The 17,594-nt window shown below is 48.7% G+C and overlaps 1 long non-coding RNA gene across 3 annotated transcripts in view; it reads right to left on the bottom strand.

Moving 5' to 3' along the window:
• Positions 1-17,594, bottom strand: part of LOC139265151 (uncharacterized) — a 226,033-nt gene that overhangs the window by 114,152 nt on the left and 94,287 nt on the right. The gene's annotated exons all lie outside the window — the stretch shown is intronic.

The following is a 17,594-nucleotide window of genomic DNA, read 5'->3' as shown; positions in this document are numbered from 1 at the left end:
TATAATGAAGTAAGTGCAGGACTCTGGACTATTGAGGAGATGTGGGGGCCAAAATTCACCGTCCTCGAAGGGACGGCTCCCACGGGGTTTGGGCGGCCGATCGATGGGCCGCCATGGTCGGGTGTTTTACCCTCCCCGAGACATATTCAGCTTGGGGGTGGGGGTGGGGGGATTTGAGCGGTGCGCACTTCCGCTGGAAACAGCAGTGAAGCCACGATAAAGGAATTAGTGGCGTGATGAGGTCATCAGCGGGCGGGCCACTGGAAAACGGCCATGTCCGCGATATTCAGCAGCAAAAACTGCAGACTTCTTCAGACAGCGAGGTTTTCCCGTCGGTGCAGGAACGCGAGCACCGCCGGAGTTCTGCCACGATCGAGTCCGTTTGTTAGGGAAATAGTTTTATTATATATCAGTGTTTTTATTTCAGATTTCAGCATCCGCAGTATTTAGCTTTTGAAATAGTTTTATTATTTGTTTTGCTGAGTGTTGCTCAGGGGTTTGCACATACCCCTGTACTTTTGTACAACTTTCAAGTCTGACTCTTTAGTGGAGTCCTGTGGGCTGCACAGACCTAATTCAGGCTGGTGAAGACGGTGGGCACACAGGTCTGGCACAGGGTTCACCCTGCGAATGGGAGGAGTGTTGGGAGGGCGACACCTGGTCAGAAGCAGGGCGGCACGCAGGAGAAGGAGTCGCCACCAGCACCGTGCAGACAGGCAGCGGGCAAGGGAGGCAGCAGTTCATTCTGTGCCAGACCAGTGTGCCCGCCGTCTTCACCGGCCTGAATCAGGATTGTGATTGGCTGCTTGGAGACAAAGGATATCCCCTGTCCACTTGGTTGCTCACTGCACTGGGGAACCCCAGGACAGTGCCAGAGCATGCATACAATGATGCTCATTGTGCCACCAGGTGTATCATCGAGCAGTGCATAGGCTTCCTCAAACAGAGATTCCGGTGCCTGGACCACTCTGGTGGCACCTTGCAGCACTCTCCTCAATGGGTCTCCATAATCGTTGTGGTCTGCTGCATACTGCACAACCTGGCCACCATGAGGGGACAGCCGCTTGAGGTCGAACCAGCAGTACCACATGAGGAGGAGGTGCAGGAGGAGGAGGAGGAGAGGCGCAGGAGGAGAAGGAGGAGGTGGAGGTGCAGGAGGAAGAGGAGGAGGGGAGGCACAGGAGGAGGAGGTGCAGGAGGAGGGGAGGAGGTGCAGGATGAGGAGGGGGAGGAAGAGGCGCAGGAGGAGGAGGAGGTGCAGGAGGAGGAGGAGACAGGGGTGCAGGATCAGGAGGAGGTGCAGGAGGAGGAGGGGAGGGGAAGAGGAGGAGGGGGAAGAGGAGGAGGAGAGCTAAGAGGAGGAGGAGGAGACGGGGGTGCAGGATCAGGAGGAGGTGCAGGAGGAGGAGGGGGAAGAGGAGGAGGAGGAGAGCTAAGAGGAGGAGGAGGAGGAGGAGGCGGGGAGGCGCAGGAGGAGGAGGAGGGGAGGCACAGGAGGAGAAGGCACAGAAGGAGGGAAGGAGGTGCATGCTGAGGAGGAGGAGGAGGAGGAGGCGCAGGAGGACAAGGGGGTGCAGGATCAGGAGGAGGGGGAGGAGGAGCTGCAGGATCAGGAGGAGGACCCCCGTCGCCCCAGAGCTAGGAGGCGCCGATCCATCGCAATGCTGGAAGGGAGGTGCAGCTGCGTCTCATAGCTGCTCGCTTCAGATAATCCCATCCACACATGAGCCTTCAGCTCCCACTTTCAATTGACATCGCAATGAGAGCCTTAACACCCACTCCCAATGAAACACCTGGTCAGATATATGTGCCAAAAATAAAGATTTATCCAAATCACTGCAAAAAGAATATAATAATACTGTAATAATTTTTTACCCTGTGCATCTCACTAACTCCTGTTACACGTGACTACCCAAACACTGCACCAAACTGTCTCCCCTGTGGCTGCATTGTGGGTCCGGAAAGCTGCTTTGGTTGTTGTTTGCGACCTATAGCTGTCCTTCAAGGATGCTCTGGAACACCTCTGGGCCTGGAAGGGCTGCGTGCAGACTGGCCAGCACCCTCCTCTGGGAGGGTGCGTCCTCACATATAGAGGTGCCTGACACCTCCCCTGCAATCTCCCTCCGTGCATTATGTCCTGGCAGTCTGCCAGGTCTCCCCACGTCAGGAAACAGTATTATTCTTCTGTCCTCCATACCGTCCATCAGTGTCTCCAGCTCCATATCAGTGAACCTGTTGGCTCTCCTTGCACCTCTTACACCAGCCATCTTTCCAACTTCCTTCCAAACTCCTTCCCCCCTCAGGGCCTTGCTGCAAACCCGGGTCTTTATAAAGGCCAGGGAGCAGCTAGCGCATTAGAGACCCTTACCTGCATGCTGCATTTCTCAGTGGTGATAACGCTCAAATTAAGACAGCTACACTGCTGAAAAATCCACTTTGGAAGGGTTCATTAGTGCTGGACCCCATTTGTTCACTTTTGGAGCTGAATATGGGGTAGCCCAGCCATGGAAAAATGTCAGCGCTAATGGCCCCAAAAAGGTGGGGTGAGCACCAGCTTTCCAGCCCCTCACCATTGAAGATTTCTGTCCTTTTGAAATGCATTATTATCCCAACGCACACCTAGTCCCGCTCACCCATCAGCCCTGTGCTCACTGACCTACATTGGCACCAATCCCGTTCACCCATCAGCCCTGTGCTTACTGACAAACCTTGGCACCCGGTTCTGGTCCCGCCCCTCCCTACCTCTGCAACCTGCTCCAGGCCTACAACCCTCCAAGATCTCTGCACTCCTCCAATTCCAATCTCTTAAGCATCCCCCAATTTCCATCGCCCCACCATTGGTGGCCGTACCTTCAGCTGCCTAGACTGTGAGCTCTGGAACTCCCTCCCTAAACCTCTCCGCCTTTCTACCTCTCTCTTCTCTTCAAGGTACTCCTTAAAACCAACCTCTTTAACCAAACCTTTACTCACCTGTCCCAATATCTCCTTATAAAGGGTTATGGGGAGCTGGTGGGGAGCTCAGTCCATGATCGGATCAGCCATGATCGTATTAAATGGTGGAGCAGGCTCGAGGGGCCGTATGGCCTACTCCTGCTCCTATTTCTTATGTGGCTTCATTTGATAACGCTCTCGTAAAGCACCTTGCGATGTTTTACTATATTAAAGGCTCTATATAAATACAAGTTGTTGTTGTTATTTATGCAGGGAGTGTGGATGCTGTTGTGATAAAATCATATCACTATTAGCATCGATTTTTTTTCCTGGAGACACTCAGGGGAGATCACAGCCACATCCTGTGCCAGACTAAGCAACTAATGGTACTCTGGTTGTTAGGGAGAGAGCAGGGGCTGTGTGAAGGCAGTCTCTGAGAGGGACAGGAATTGAACACAGGCAAGAGGGTCTTAGTGACCACCTCCTGTGCTAAAAATATAATGGCCCAAAAATCCCGATGTCCCGGGCCCGTGCGAAGTTTCTACGAGAAAATAAGAACTGGAGGAGGGCATTCAGCCTCTCGAGCCAGTTCCACCCTTTCAGGCCTGATCTGCATCTGAACTGCTTTCACCCGCTTTCGCTCCACAGCTCTCAATGCCGCTTACCCAAAAAACCTCTATCGATCTCAGTCTGGAAAATGTTCAATTGTTTCCCAGCATCCACAGCCTTTTGGGGGAGAGAGTTCAAGATTTCAGTCCGAAGTGGTCTGGCTCCATTTTTAAGATTGTGCCCCCACTGTCAGACAGGACGGTATGTATCGCAGGAACACGTCTATCCTGAAATCTAGTTTGTCACAAAAAAAATGTTTGCTTGCATGGAGAAGAAGTTGAGTTTGACATCATAATCAAACCTTTTGGTTTCCATATTTACGAAAAGGATATACTTGCTTTGGAGGCAGTTTAGAGAAGGTTCAGTAGGTTGATTCTGAGGTTGAGGGGGTTGACTTATGAGGAAAGGTTGAGAAGGTTGGGTCTCTACTTATTGGAATTCAAAAGAATGAGAGATGATCTTATCGAACCGTATAAGATTATGAGGGGGCTTGACAAGGTGGATGCAGAGAGGATGTTTCCACTGGTGGGGGAGACTAGAATTAGACAGCATGATCTTAGAATAAGAGGCTGCCCCTTTAAAACTGAGATGAGGAGGAATTTCTTCTCTCAGAGGGTTGTAAATTTGTGGAATTCGCTGCCTCAGAGAGCTGTGGAGGCTGGGTCAATGAATAAATTTAAGACAGAGATAGACAGTTTCTTAACGGGGAATAAGGGGTTAAGGGGAGCGGGCTGGGAAGTGGACCTGAGTCCATGATAGGATCAGCCATGATCGTATTAAATGGCTGAGCAGGCTCGAGAGGCCTTATGGCCTACTCCTGCTCCTATTTCTTATGTTCTTGCTAATCAGTCTGGAATGACAGTTGGATCAACAATGACTGAAAAAAAAAACCTTGTTACTCAAAGGCAATGGTGGAGAATAACCAGTTAGATTATTGTAATGTTACAGGAAGGATGTACTTACAGTCAACAACCCGTGAAGAGACAGGGAACCACAAAGCTAATGCTACTGAGAGTTATTGAAGTGGAATTCTCATCAAACATTAAGGTCTTTAATTTCCTCCGGCAATCCCAACGGATGTTCTTCTAATGCATCATTAACCTTTTTATTTTAACCTGTCCCCGACTAGGGGCAATTAAACCTCAAAGATGTTATTTCCAAGCTTGACTAGTGATAGTGCTTGGATTTTAATTATAAGCCAGCTGGTAGTTTTATTATTATAATAGAAACCAACTGGTATTCCACTGATTGATGAGCCATTAATTTCTTCCCTTCCGTATCGAGCAGGTTATGAGGCAACCCCGTACAAATATCAGAGCAGGAGGTGGCCATTCTGCCCCTCCAGCCTGTCCGCCATTCAGTTAGATCACGGTTGATCCGTATCATAACTCCATCTCCCTACCTTTCTTCTGTGACCCTCAATACCCTTACCCAACAAAAATCGATCAATCACAGTTTTAAAAGCTGCAATTGACCCCCAGCCTCCACAACCTTTTTGGGGGAGAGAGTTCCACTGCCCTTTGTGTGAAGAAGTGCTCCCTGACATCACCCCTGAACGGCCTGGCTCTAATTTTAAGGTTCTATCCCCTTGTTCTGGACTCCCCACCAGAGGGAATAATTTCTCTCTAACTACCCCATCAAATCCTTCAATCCTCGTAAACATCTCGATCAGATCACCCTTTAATCTTCCACACTCGAGGGAGTACAAGCGCAGTCTATGCAACCTATCCTCATTATTTAACCCTTTCAGCCCCGGTATCACTGGTGAATCTGCACTGCTCCCCCTCCAAGACCGATATATCCTCCCTGAGCTGCGGGGCCCAGAATTGTACCCAGTAATTCAGATGAGGTCTAACTAGAGCTTTGTACAGCTTTAACATAGCTTCTACCCCTTTGTATTCCAGCCCTGTTGAAATAATGGCCAGCATTACATTAGCATTTAAAATCATTTTAGGTACCAGTCTACTAGCTTTGAGTAATTCCTGCACTTGGACGCTTAAATCTCTCAGCTCCTCCACAGTTCCGAGCTTCTCGCCATTTAGAACAATACTCTGATCTACCTCTTTTAGGTTCAAACTGGATGACCTCACACTTTCCCACATTGAACTCCATTTACCACAGTGTTGCCCACTCACTTAGTATATCAATGTCACTTTGCAACATTCTGATCTCATCTGCACTATTTCCTGTGCCTCCTAACTTAGTGTCAACAGCGAACTTGGATATATGGCTCTTTATTCAATCAATCAAGCAGAGTCGGCATGGTTTGATGAAAGGAAAATCATGTTTGACAAATTTGCTGGAGTTTTTTGAGGATGTAACGAGCAGGGTGGATAAGGGGGAACCAGTGGATGTGGTGTGTTTGGATTTCCAGAAGCCATTCGATAAGGTGCCATGTAAAAGGTTACTGCACAAGATAAAAGCTCACGGGGTTGAGTGCAATTTAGTAGCATGGATAGAGGATTGGCTAACTAACAAAGAACAGAGAGTCAGGATAAATGGGTAATTTTTCGATTGGCAAACAGTGACTCGTGGGGTGCTGCAGGGATCGGTGCTGGGTCCTCAACTATTTACCATCTATATTAATGACTTGGATGAAGGGACCGAGTGTAATGTAGCCAAGTTTGCTAATGATACAAAGATGGGTGGGAAAGAAAATTGTGAGGAGGACACAAAAAATTTGCAAAGGGATATAGACAGGATAAGTGAGTGGGCAAAAATTTGGCAGATGGAGTATAATGTGGGAAAATGTGAGGTTATCCACTTTTTGGCAAAAATAATAGGAAAGCAAATTATAATTTAAATGGAGAAAAATTGCAAAGTACTGCAGTACAGAGGGACCTGGGGGTCCTTGTGCATGAAACACAAAAAGTTAGTATGCAGGTACAGTAAGTAATCAGGAAGGCAAATGGAATGTTGGCCTTTATTGCAAGGGGATAGAGTATAAAAGCAGAGAAGTCCTGCTACAACTGTACAGGGTATTGGTGAGGCCACACCTAGAGTACTGCTTACAGTTTGGTCTCCATATTTAAGGAAGGATATACTTGCATTGGAGGCTGTACAGAGAAGATTTACTAGTTTGAATCTGGAGATGAGGGGGTTGACTTATGAGCATAGGCCTATACACATTGGAGTTCAGAAGAGTGAGAGGTGATCTTATTGAAACATGGGATAAGGAGGGGGCTCGACAAGGTGGCTGTAGAGAGGATATTTCCACTCATAGGGGAAACTAAAACTAGGGGACATAGTCTCAGAATAAGAGGCCGCCCATTTAAAACTGAGATGAGGAGAAATTTCTTTTCTCAGAGGGTTGTAAATCTGTGGAATTCTCTGCAACAGAGAGCTGTGGAGGCTGGGTCATTGAATATATTTAAGGCGCAGATAGACAGATTTTTGAGCGATAAGGGAGTAAAGGGTTATGGGGAGCGGCCAGAGAAGTGGAGCCGAGTCCATGATCGGATCAGCCATGATCTTATTAAATAGCGGAGCAGGCTCGAGGGGCCATATGACCGACTCCTGCTCCTATTTCTTATGTTCTTATTCCTTCATCCAAGCCAATTATAAGTTTAGTGAAAAGCTGAGGCCCCAGCGTTCAAATCCTGCCAATGTGAGCACACACCCATTACCCTCACTCTCTGTTTCCTGCCCCCTCACCAATTCCCGATCCAAGCCAATAGGTTGTCTTTGATTCCACTCATGCCCTTTTTGTTAAGTCTCTTGTGTGTAACCTTGCCCAGTGCCTGTGGAAGGCGATATAAATAACATTCACAGACACTCCATTGCCTACCACGTTAGTCACCTCCTCCAAACATTCAGCCAGGTTCATTAGTCATGACTTACCCGTTACACATCCAGGCAGCTTCTCTCCGATCAGCTCATGTTTGTCCAAGGGCTCAGTCACTCTGTCCCTATATCAGATTCCAGTAACTTCCCCACAACACAGGTTAGACCAATAGTCCTAACATTTCCTAGTTTATTTCTCCTAACCCACTTAAATAATAAAAACAAAGTCTTGTATTTATATAGCGCATTTAACGTAGTGAAACATCCCCAGGAACTTCACAGGAGTGTTACGAGACAAAAAAAATTGACACCTAGCCATATAAGGAGATTATTAGGACAGGTGACCAAAAGCTTGGTCAAAGAGGAAGGTTTTAAGGAGCGCCTTAAAGGAGGAGAAAGGCGTAGAGGTTTAGGGAGGGAGTTCTAGAGTTTGGGGCCCAGGCAATAGAAGGCACGGCGACCAATGGTGGAGCGATTATAATCAGGATGCTCAAGAAGGCCGACTTAGAGGAGCGCAGACATCTCAGGGAGTTGTGGGGCTGGAGGAGATTACAGAGATAGGGAGAGGTGAGGGCCATGGAGGGATTTGAAAACAAGGATGAGAATTTTGAAATCGAGGCATTGCTTAACCGGGAGCCAATGTAGGTCAGCGAGCACAGGGGTGATGGGTAAGCAGGACTTGTGCGAGTTAGGACACGGGGCAGCGAGCACAGGGGGTGATGGGTGAGCGGGACTGGGTGCAAGTTAGGACACGGGGCAGCCGAGTTTTGGCTCACCTCTAGTTTACGTTGGGTAGAATGTGGGAGACCAGCCAGGAGTGTATTGGAATAGTCAAGTCTAGAGGTAACAAAGGCATGGATGAGGGCTTCAGCAGTGGATGAGCTGAGGTCAGGGCGGAGATGGGCAATGTTACAGAGGTCGAAATGGACGGTTTTAGTTATGCCATAGATATGTGGCCAGAAGCTCATTTCAGAGTCAAATATGACACCAAGGTTGAGCCCTCTTGAATACACTCTGGAAATTCGCTACCTTTGGGACTCGATGTTCCGCTTCTCCCAGACTGTGTGAAAACTAAAGTCTCCCATTATAACCACGCTGATTTTGCAACAAGCTTCTCTGATCTCTGTGTTTATGTATCCCGCTAGTTCATGTGCTATCTGGGGATCTATAAACATTGTTTGGTCGGAGACTGTTGTGATACCTTTACAGACATCACCAACACAAGCACACATTACAAGATGGTTCCTTAACAAGGATTGTGTCACATGACTGAGCCACATGATCTTTTATTGTTAATACATCAGTAGTTGCATTACATCAGTAGTTCACTTGGTGGAGCTCTATTACAGTTCTCCCTCCTTGTTGAAGCAGTAATCATAACAAAATAATCATCCTACATAATTGCAAGGTATACACAACAAAAGATATAAACTTATTTTTCCACATTTACAAATCTAAGTAAACCACTGGTTTTCTGTTTCAAAGAGGATACCTTTATTCTTGAACAGAACTTTCCAATCTTGTTTTCGGACTTAGACTCATTCTAGGCTGAACCTGAAGAGAGTTTTTCAATCTTTGATCTACATTTGAACTCTACAATTTCAAATTGTTTGCCTGCCTGACTCGGACTCAGACTTAAATTCTGACTTTCTCTTGGACTTGTTTCTAGTACATCTGATGTAGGATTTTCTACTGGTAATCTACATGTAACAAGACTATCCGATGAGTCAGGAATAATCGAATCATTCCAACTTTCAACTCCTTCCACATCTGCAGGTAAAATATGACCAATGTGAACAAACGTAACCTGTCCATGATCAAACATCTTGACCAAATATGTGCAGGAGCCACATATCTTCACCACTCTTCCTGGTGACCACTTTAACCATTTATGGTGATGGTTCTTCACTCTCACCTTCTAATGTAATTTCACACTCCTCTCTCTTACTCTACCTCTATCATGATTCTCTTTCTGTCTTAATTGTTTCTCTTCTACTGACTGTGCCAAGATTGGCTTTAACAACAAGAACCAGGTTCGTGGCTGTCGTTTAAGAAGCAACTCTGCTGGTGTTCTACCAGTAGTTGTATGAGGAGTATTATGATAAGTAATCAGAAAATTTGCAAGTTTGTGGTCCAACGACAACTACTGTTTCCTTGGATTTGGATCCAACATTTTTGCTTGATGAGGGCACATTTTACAATTTATACTGTGTGCTCCGCTGCACCATTTGAAGCAGGGTGGTATGTTGGAACTTTGGTATGTTTCACGCAATTTCTGCTCATGAACTGTAAAATTGCGGCCCATTATCAGACACAATTTCTTCTGGGAGGCCATGTGAAGAAGACAATCTATGGAATTCTCTGCCCCAGTGAGTTGTGGAGGTCCTCACCTATTTACAATCTATATTAATGACTTGGATGAAAGGACCGAGTGTAATGTAGCCAAGTTTGCTGGTGATTCTGCAAATTATTTGTGTACGCCTCACAATTTGTTTTCCCACCCATTTTTGTATCAATAGACCACTAGGTGGAGCTCTATTTACAACTGTAACTGAAAGAAAGTTAACTTTTCGGCTATAAAGGGAGTTCCATTGTGCAGACAAATGTCCATGAGCTGTAAGTGGAGCTTGGGTTCAAAGGAATGTTGCTCTTTAATGAGATTTGAAGATCTGCCATTGATTTATTTGAAGTGCTTCACCGCTGGACTTTTCCTCCAGGCACATTTATACGTTCGCTGACAAAGTCTAGCATTATTGGCACTGGTGCATTATTGATTTGATTGAAAGTAAGGTTTGTTGCATCCAACAAGTAGTCAATTAAAATGCAAAATACTTCACCAGCTTAAAACAAAGTGCACATGTTTGTTAAAGTGGAGGGATTTGATTGCTTGTTGCATCGATCTCTTTGCTCAGAAACCCAGTGAGTTACTGATTTCTTCTTGGTAGTGGACACCTGGTTAATGATGGAGAATTTACTCCAAAAAGCCTCATGATGGTGGGGGTGGGGGGGCATGAGGTCGGGAGAACATTGTGTTCCCACCTGGAGCAGCGTGAGATATCTCAATTGTTGTGTCAGTCGTGGGTCAGTGAGTAGCACACTTGCTTCTGAGTCAGAAAGTTGTGTGTTCAAGTCCCACTCCAGGGACCTGAGCATGTAAATCCAGGCTGACAATTCGGTGCACTGCTGCGGGAATGCTGCAGTCGGAGGTGCTGTCTTTTGGTTGGGACGTTAAACCGAGGTCCCGTCTGCTCTCACAGGTGGAGGTAAAAGATCCCATTTCAACATTTCTGAGAAGAGCAGGGGAGTTCTCCCCTGGTGTCCTGGGGCCAATATCTATCCCTCAATCAACATAACAAAAAACAGATTGTCACATTGTTGTTTGTGAGGACTTACTGTGCGCAAATTGGTGTTTCCCACATTACAACAGTGACTGCACTCCAAAAGTATTTCATTGGCTGTAAAGCGCTTTGGTACGTCCGGTGGTCGTGAAGGGTGCTATATAAATGCTTATTTTTTATTCACCGGCAAGCTAAGGGTGCCAAAGGGGTGTCGGGTGTGCAGGTTGTGAGAGGGCGGGTAGGTTAAGCCTGGGAGTGGGAGGGCGGGGGGGGGGGTGCTGATGCAGGGCAGGGTGATTGCAGAGGGGGTCGAGCAGGGGCTGATGGCAGGACGCTCAATGTTTGGTACAAACGCGTGGACCGAACATGTCTTTGCCTATTTGTAGCTGAAAGGGCTTCCTGCCACTGGTGCGCGACACTCATTTGCATATTTAGAATCATGGGGGTAATTATAACCTAAGTTGGCGGGCGGGAATCCCAGGACATGGGCTGTAACATGGGTTTTATGTCCCGGCCAATGTCGCTCTCTGCTGACTTGAATAGAGAATAAAATCGGGCAGGAGTAACACCAGCCTCAGTTTCCCAATGGGCGAGTTAGGCAAAAATTATTCCCATCGAATCACACCACTGAAGGAGGGCATTTGAAAGAGCGATCCAATTAGTCCCACTCCCCCTGCTCTTCCCCCAAAATTAAATAACTTAAAAAAAATTTGTTCGGGGATCTGGTCGTCGCTGGCAAGGCCGGCATTTATTGCCCATCCTTAATTGCCCCTTGAGAAGGTTGGTGGTGTTACTTCTTTGGCCAAGGAGCTCCTCCCGGAGTCACCGTGTGGATTTCGTCCCCTATGGGGCACAACGGACATGATTTTTACAGTGCGACAGCTGCAGGAAAAATGCAGGGAACACCAAACCTTGTACATAGCCTTCTTCGACCTTACAAAGGCTTTTGACACTGTCAACCGCGAGGTTCTATGGAGCGTCCTCCTCCGTTTCAGATGCCCCCAAGAGTTCCTCAACATCCGCGGCCTACTCCACGATGATATGCAGGCCGTGATCCTTACCAACGGATCCATTACAGACCCAATCCACGTCCAGACGGTGTCAAACAATGCTGCGTCATCGCCCCAACCCTCTTCTCAATCTTCCTTGCTTCCTGCTCCACCTCACAGTCGACAAGCTCCCCACTGGACTGGAACTAAACTGCAGAACCAGTGGGAACCTGTTCAACCTTCGCCGTCTCCAGGCCAGGTCCAAGACCACCTGAACCTCTGTCGTCGAGCTACAGTACGTGGATGACACCTGCGCCTGCGCACATAGAGGAACTCCAGGATATAGTCGATGTATTTACTGAGGCGTACGAAAGCATGGACCTTACGGTAAACATCCGTAAGACAAAGATCCTCCACCAGCCTGTCTTCGCAGCACAGCACTGCCCCCCAGTCATCAAGATCCATGGCGCGGCCCTGGACAACGTCGACCATTTCCCATACCTCGGGAGCCTCTTATCAACCAGAGCAGACATTGATGAGGAGATTCAACACCGTGCCAGTGCGCCAGTGCAGCCTTCGGCTGCCTGAGGAAGAGTGTTCGAAGACCAGGCCCTCAAAACTCCACCAAGCTCATGGTCTACAGGGCTGTAGTAATACCCGCTCTCCTGTTTGGCTCAGAGACATGGACCATATACAGCAGACACCTCAAGTCGCTGGAGAAATACCACCAATGATGTCACCGCAAGATCATACAAATCCCCTGGGAGGATAGACGTACCAACCTCAGTGTCCTCGACCAGGCCAACATCACCAGCATTGAAGCACTGACTTCACTTGATCAGCACCATTGGGCAGGCCACATAGTCCGCATGCCTGACACGAGACTCCCAAAGCAAGCGCTCTACTCGGAACTCCTTCACGGCAAGCAAGCCAAAGGTGGGCAGTGGAAACGTTACAAGGACACTCTCAAAGCCTCCCTGATCCCCACCGACACCTGGGAGTCCCTGGCCAAAAACCGCCCTAAGTGGAGGAAATGCATCCGGGAGGGCGCCGAACACCTCGAGTCTCATCGCTGAGAGCATGCAGAAAACAAGCGCAGGAAGCGGAAAGAGCGTGCGGCAAATCTGTCCTACCTGTGACAGGGACTGTGGTTCTTGTATTGGACTGTTCAGCCATCTAAGGACTCATCTTAAGAGTAGAAGCAAGTCTTCCTCGATTCCGAGCGACTGCCTATGATGATGATGGTGCTGCCAAAGAAACCTTGGCGAGTTGCTGCCGTGCATCTTGTAGATGGTACACACTGCAGCCACAGTGCGCCGGTGGTGGAGGGAGTGAATGTTGAAGGTGGTGGATGGGGTGCCAATTAAGCGGGCTGCTTTGTCCTGGATGGTATTGAGCTTCTTGAGTGCTGTTGAAGCGGAACTCATCCAGGCAAGTGGAGAGTATTCCATCACACTCCTGACTTGTGCCTTGTAGATGGTGGAAAGGCTTTGGGGAGTCAGGAGGTGAGACACTCGCCGCAGAATATCCAGCCTCTGACCTGCTCTTGTGGCCACAATATTTATGTGACTGGTCCAGTTAAGTTTCTAGTCAATGGTAACCCCCAGGATGTTGATGATGGGGGATTCGACGATGGTAATGGCATTGAATGTCAAGGGGCGGTGGTTAGTCTCTCGTTTGTTGGAGATGGTCATTGCCTTGCACTTGTGTTGTGTGAATGTTGCTTGCCACTTATCAGCCCAAACCTGAATGTCGTCCAAGTCTTGTTGCATGCGGGCATGGACTGCTCCATTATCTGAGGAGTTGTGAATGGAACTGAACACTGTGCAGTCATCAGTGAACATCCCCACTTTTGACCTTATGATGGAGGGAAGGTCATTGATGAAGCAGCTGAAGTTGGTTGCGGTTAGGACACTGCCCTGAGGCACTCCTGGGGCTGGGATGATTGACTTCCAACCACCACAACCATCTTCCTTTGTGCTGGGTATGACTCCAGCCAGTGGAGAGTTTTCCCCCTGATTCCCATTGACTTCAGTTTTATTAGGGCTCCTTGATGCCACACTCTGTCAAATGCTATCTTGATGTCTAGGGCAGTCACTCTCACCTCACCTCTGGAATTCAGCTCTTTTGTCCATGTTTGGACCAAGGCTGTAATGAGGTCTGGAGCCGAGTGGTCCTGGCGGAACCTCAATACTGGTATCCCATTTATAGGCCTGCCTGAAAATTGTATTAGGTGGGTCTTGGGGGTCAATGAGGATCTTGGAGGATCCATGGGGGTACTGGTGTATCAGTGAGGGATCAGTGATTGTCTTGGTGAGGTCAGTGGGCTGGCCTGAGTGACCCCCAGTTATTTACTGCTGACCACCCATTTTTTAGCCGAAAAATAGGCGAGCAAAAGCCCATTCCCAATAATGTCGAGGTATAGATGAATTACAATTACAATCAACATGTACCTCTTGACTGTTAGCATTAGTGCTTCAATTGGCTCTACTGAAGGTTTCATTACGTTTTCTTTCACAGACCGGAAATGCACGTACTGCGTTGCTACGAGCTTGTCTACACGAAAAGTAATCAGTAATCACTTGAGTTCATCCAAAACTCAGCTGCCCCATGTCCTAACTCGCACCAAGTCCCGCTCACCCATCACCCCCTGCGCTCGCTGACCTACTTTGGCTCCCGGTTAAGCAACACCTCGATTTCAAAATTCTCACCCTTGATTTCAAATCCCTCCATAGCCTCGTCCCTCCCTATCTCTGCCTCCAGCCCCACAACCCCAGGAGATATCTGCGCTCCTCTAATTCTGCCCTCTTGAGCATCCCTGATTATAATCGCTCAGCCATCAGTGGCCGTGCCTTCAGCTGCCTGGCCCCAAGCTCTGGAATTCCCTCCCTAAACCTCTCCGCCTCTCTATCTCTCTTTACTCCTTTAAGATGCTCCTTAAAACTTACCTCTTTGACCCAGCTTTTGGTCATTTGCCGTAATTTCTTCTTATTTGTTTTGTCTTGAAACACTGCTGTGACGTTTTACTACGTTAATAAATACAAGTTGTTGTTGTTGTCACTGTGCATCATTTATGTTGCAGCAAGAAGTTTGAATTTGTGAACTAGTCCCCATGGTTGGACAGCAGCCGCTGCTCGGGGTGTCCGTGTGTGCGATCGACAGAAAGTGCCACTGTGTCAGCCGTGGCTTAGTGGGCAGCACGCTCATCTCTGAGTCAGAAGGTTGTGGGTTCAAATCTTCACTTCCAACCCTCTCTCGGCCCCCCTCCCCGCCGCTCTTGGCCTCCCCCGCCGCTCTCGGCCCCGCGCCCCCCGCCGTTCTCGGCCTCCCCTGCCGCTCTCGGCCCCCACCACTCTCAGCCCCCCCCCGCCGCTCTCGGTCCCCACCCACCGTTCTCGCCCCGCACCCCCCGGCCGTTCTTGGCCCCCTGCCGCTCTCAGGCCCCCTACCCCCCCGCCGCTCTCGCCCCCCCCCCGCCGCTCTCGGTCCCCACCCACTGTTCTCGCCCCGCACCCCCCGGCCGTTCTTGGCCCCCACCACTCTCAGCCCCCCCCCGCCGCTCTCGGTCCCCACCCACCGTTCTCGCCCCGCACCCCCCGGCCGTTCTTGGCCCCCTGCCGCTCTCAGGCCCCCTACCCCCCCGCCGCTCTCGCCCCCCCCCCGCCGCTCTCGGTCCCCACCCACCGTTCTCGCCCCGCACCCCCCGGCCGTTCTTGGCCCCCCTGCCGCTCTCGGCCCCCCCCACCCCGTCGCTCTCGGACCCTGACCCGCCGCACTCGGCCTCCCCCCCACCCCGCCGCTCTCGGCCTCAGCAATGCTCTCAGCCCCCTCCCCCATCGCTCTCGGCCCCCCCACTGGCCCTCTCGGCTGCGTAGAATGAGAGCTTGGCTGCACTTCCGGTCCGGCACTTCCATTTTGGGCGGGAGGCATCGGGGGGGCGGAGCTGGACAGACCCATTCGCAGAAAAAACACAGTACAAATAGTTACTCCTAATATTTATCCCTCAATCAACATAACATCATTATGTGGTCATTATCACATTGGGAGCTTGTTGTGCGCAAAATGGCTGCCGTGTTTCCCAGATTACAACAGTGACTACACTTAAAAAGTACTTCATTGGCTGTAAAGCACTTTGAGACATCCGGTGATCGTGAAAGGTGCTATATAAATGCAAGTCTTTCTTTCTCTGTTTGTCGACCTTGCATCGATAAAACATATTCAGAGTTTTCGCCTCTGATGAAACTTATAATCAACTCAGTTGGACGATAATATTTATCTGTCAAGACTTTTCTCAAATCATTTCTTCATAAACCAGGTGCTGAAATGATAGCACTTTTTTTGTTGAAGTTAATAAACAAAATATCCTTCCTTTCCTCGACAGATTGATCACCTTGGGTCGAGCCAGACATGACCTGCGCTCCAACTAGTATCAAGCTCTGTTCCAGACTGCCTTTCACTCATACATGAATTTTAAATCAGAGTGTATTTCTGCCTACCTCAACAGTTTTGACTGATTTAAAGCAACATCGTAAATACTGCTTGCTGATATTTAGATATTTAGCACACATCAGGTGAAGAGGGAGAATCATCGCTTGGTTCACTGGAAGCTTTCCGTGAACGATGGGAACAGCATTAAAGGCATCATTCATCAAAATTTACAATTGTTATTTGAAATTTTCCAGAGTTTCAGTTTGAAGAGGCAATCTGTTATTTTATTAATGGAGCCCTCCTGTTACGGGGATAATTTAACAGTTTAGGCTTTGCTCAATTTTATGCTACAACAGTCTGTGCAAAATAGGAAACGGTCTGCTGCCTAATTATCTTTGGTCATACCTCTTTCAATAGATGCACATCAGTGAGGCACTGATTGCTCCTTCCCGGATTTGATGCAGTATATATCCCAGAGGATAGTTCTCCCCCAAATCCACTTTAATGGGATCTGTTATGTATGCATGATGTATGTACTGTAACACTAGACCACCGAATGTACCTTCACCCTGTATACACAATACCTGTACACCAGAGGGTACTGCTGTTGGAGACCCAAGGGTCACCTGTACACTGAAGGTAACCCAGTATAAAAGGGAGCTCACCTCCTGGTGTCATCACTCTAGGAGCTGCAATAAAGGACTAAGGTCAATACAGTTCAAGTACTATACCCTTACCTCATGGAGTCATTACCACAGAGTGCTTGCATATACAATAACTGGCAACGAGGTTACGAATTTCCAAGCACAATATGTCTAACCTAAGCAACTTCCAACAATTTACTGATGGGGAAGATTGGGATGTCTTTGTGGAAAGGCTAGAACAATTTTTCATCACGAACGACCTGGCTGGGGACTCACCGATCTCGCTGGCGAACAAGTACAGAGCCATCCTGCTCAACAGTTGTGGGCCCACTGTCCATGGCCTCGTCAGGGACCTGCTAGCCCCAGCGAAGACGACAACCAAGAGCTATGCGGCGCTCGTAATCTTAATACAAGAACAACTTAAACCCAAAGAGAGCATCCTCACAGCCGGACACAGGTTCTACACCCACCGGCGGCCCGAAGGCCAAGAAATTGCTAAGTATGCTGCAGGTCTGAGAAGATTGGCTGCACTGTGATTTTGGTGACCACCTCACCAAAGCACTGAGGGACATCTTTGTTCTTGGAATCGACCACGAGGGCCTCCTCCATAAACTGCTCTCCGCGAACACTACAGTCACCCTACAGAAGGCAATCAAAGTGAGCCAGGCTTTCAGGATTTCGGTCTGCGACTCCAAATGAATGATGACCCACACCCAGGACTCTAATCCGACGAGTACAGTGAACAGAATGGCGACTTTCAGAGGCAAGACTGCTGCCCCGAGTGCTGCAACCCTGAGTCCGCCACATGGGGCCAACCGGCTAGCCCCATGCTGGTGCTGTGGAGGAAACCACAGGGCCCACCAGTGCCGATA

This window comes from Pristiophorus japonicus, chromosome 6 (genome assembly GCF_044704955.1).
Source record: "Pristiophorus japonicus isolate sPriJap1 chromosome 6, sPriJap1.hap1, whole genome shotgun sequence".
Taxonomy (NCBI): Eukaryota; Metazoa; Chordata; class Chondrichthyes; family Pristiophoridae; genus Pristiophorus; species Pristiophorus japonicus.
The sequence above is the reverse complement of the archived record's forward strand: the minus strand, read 5'-3'. Positions and strand labels throughout refer to the sequence as shown.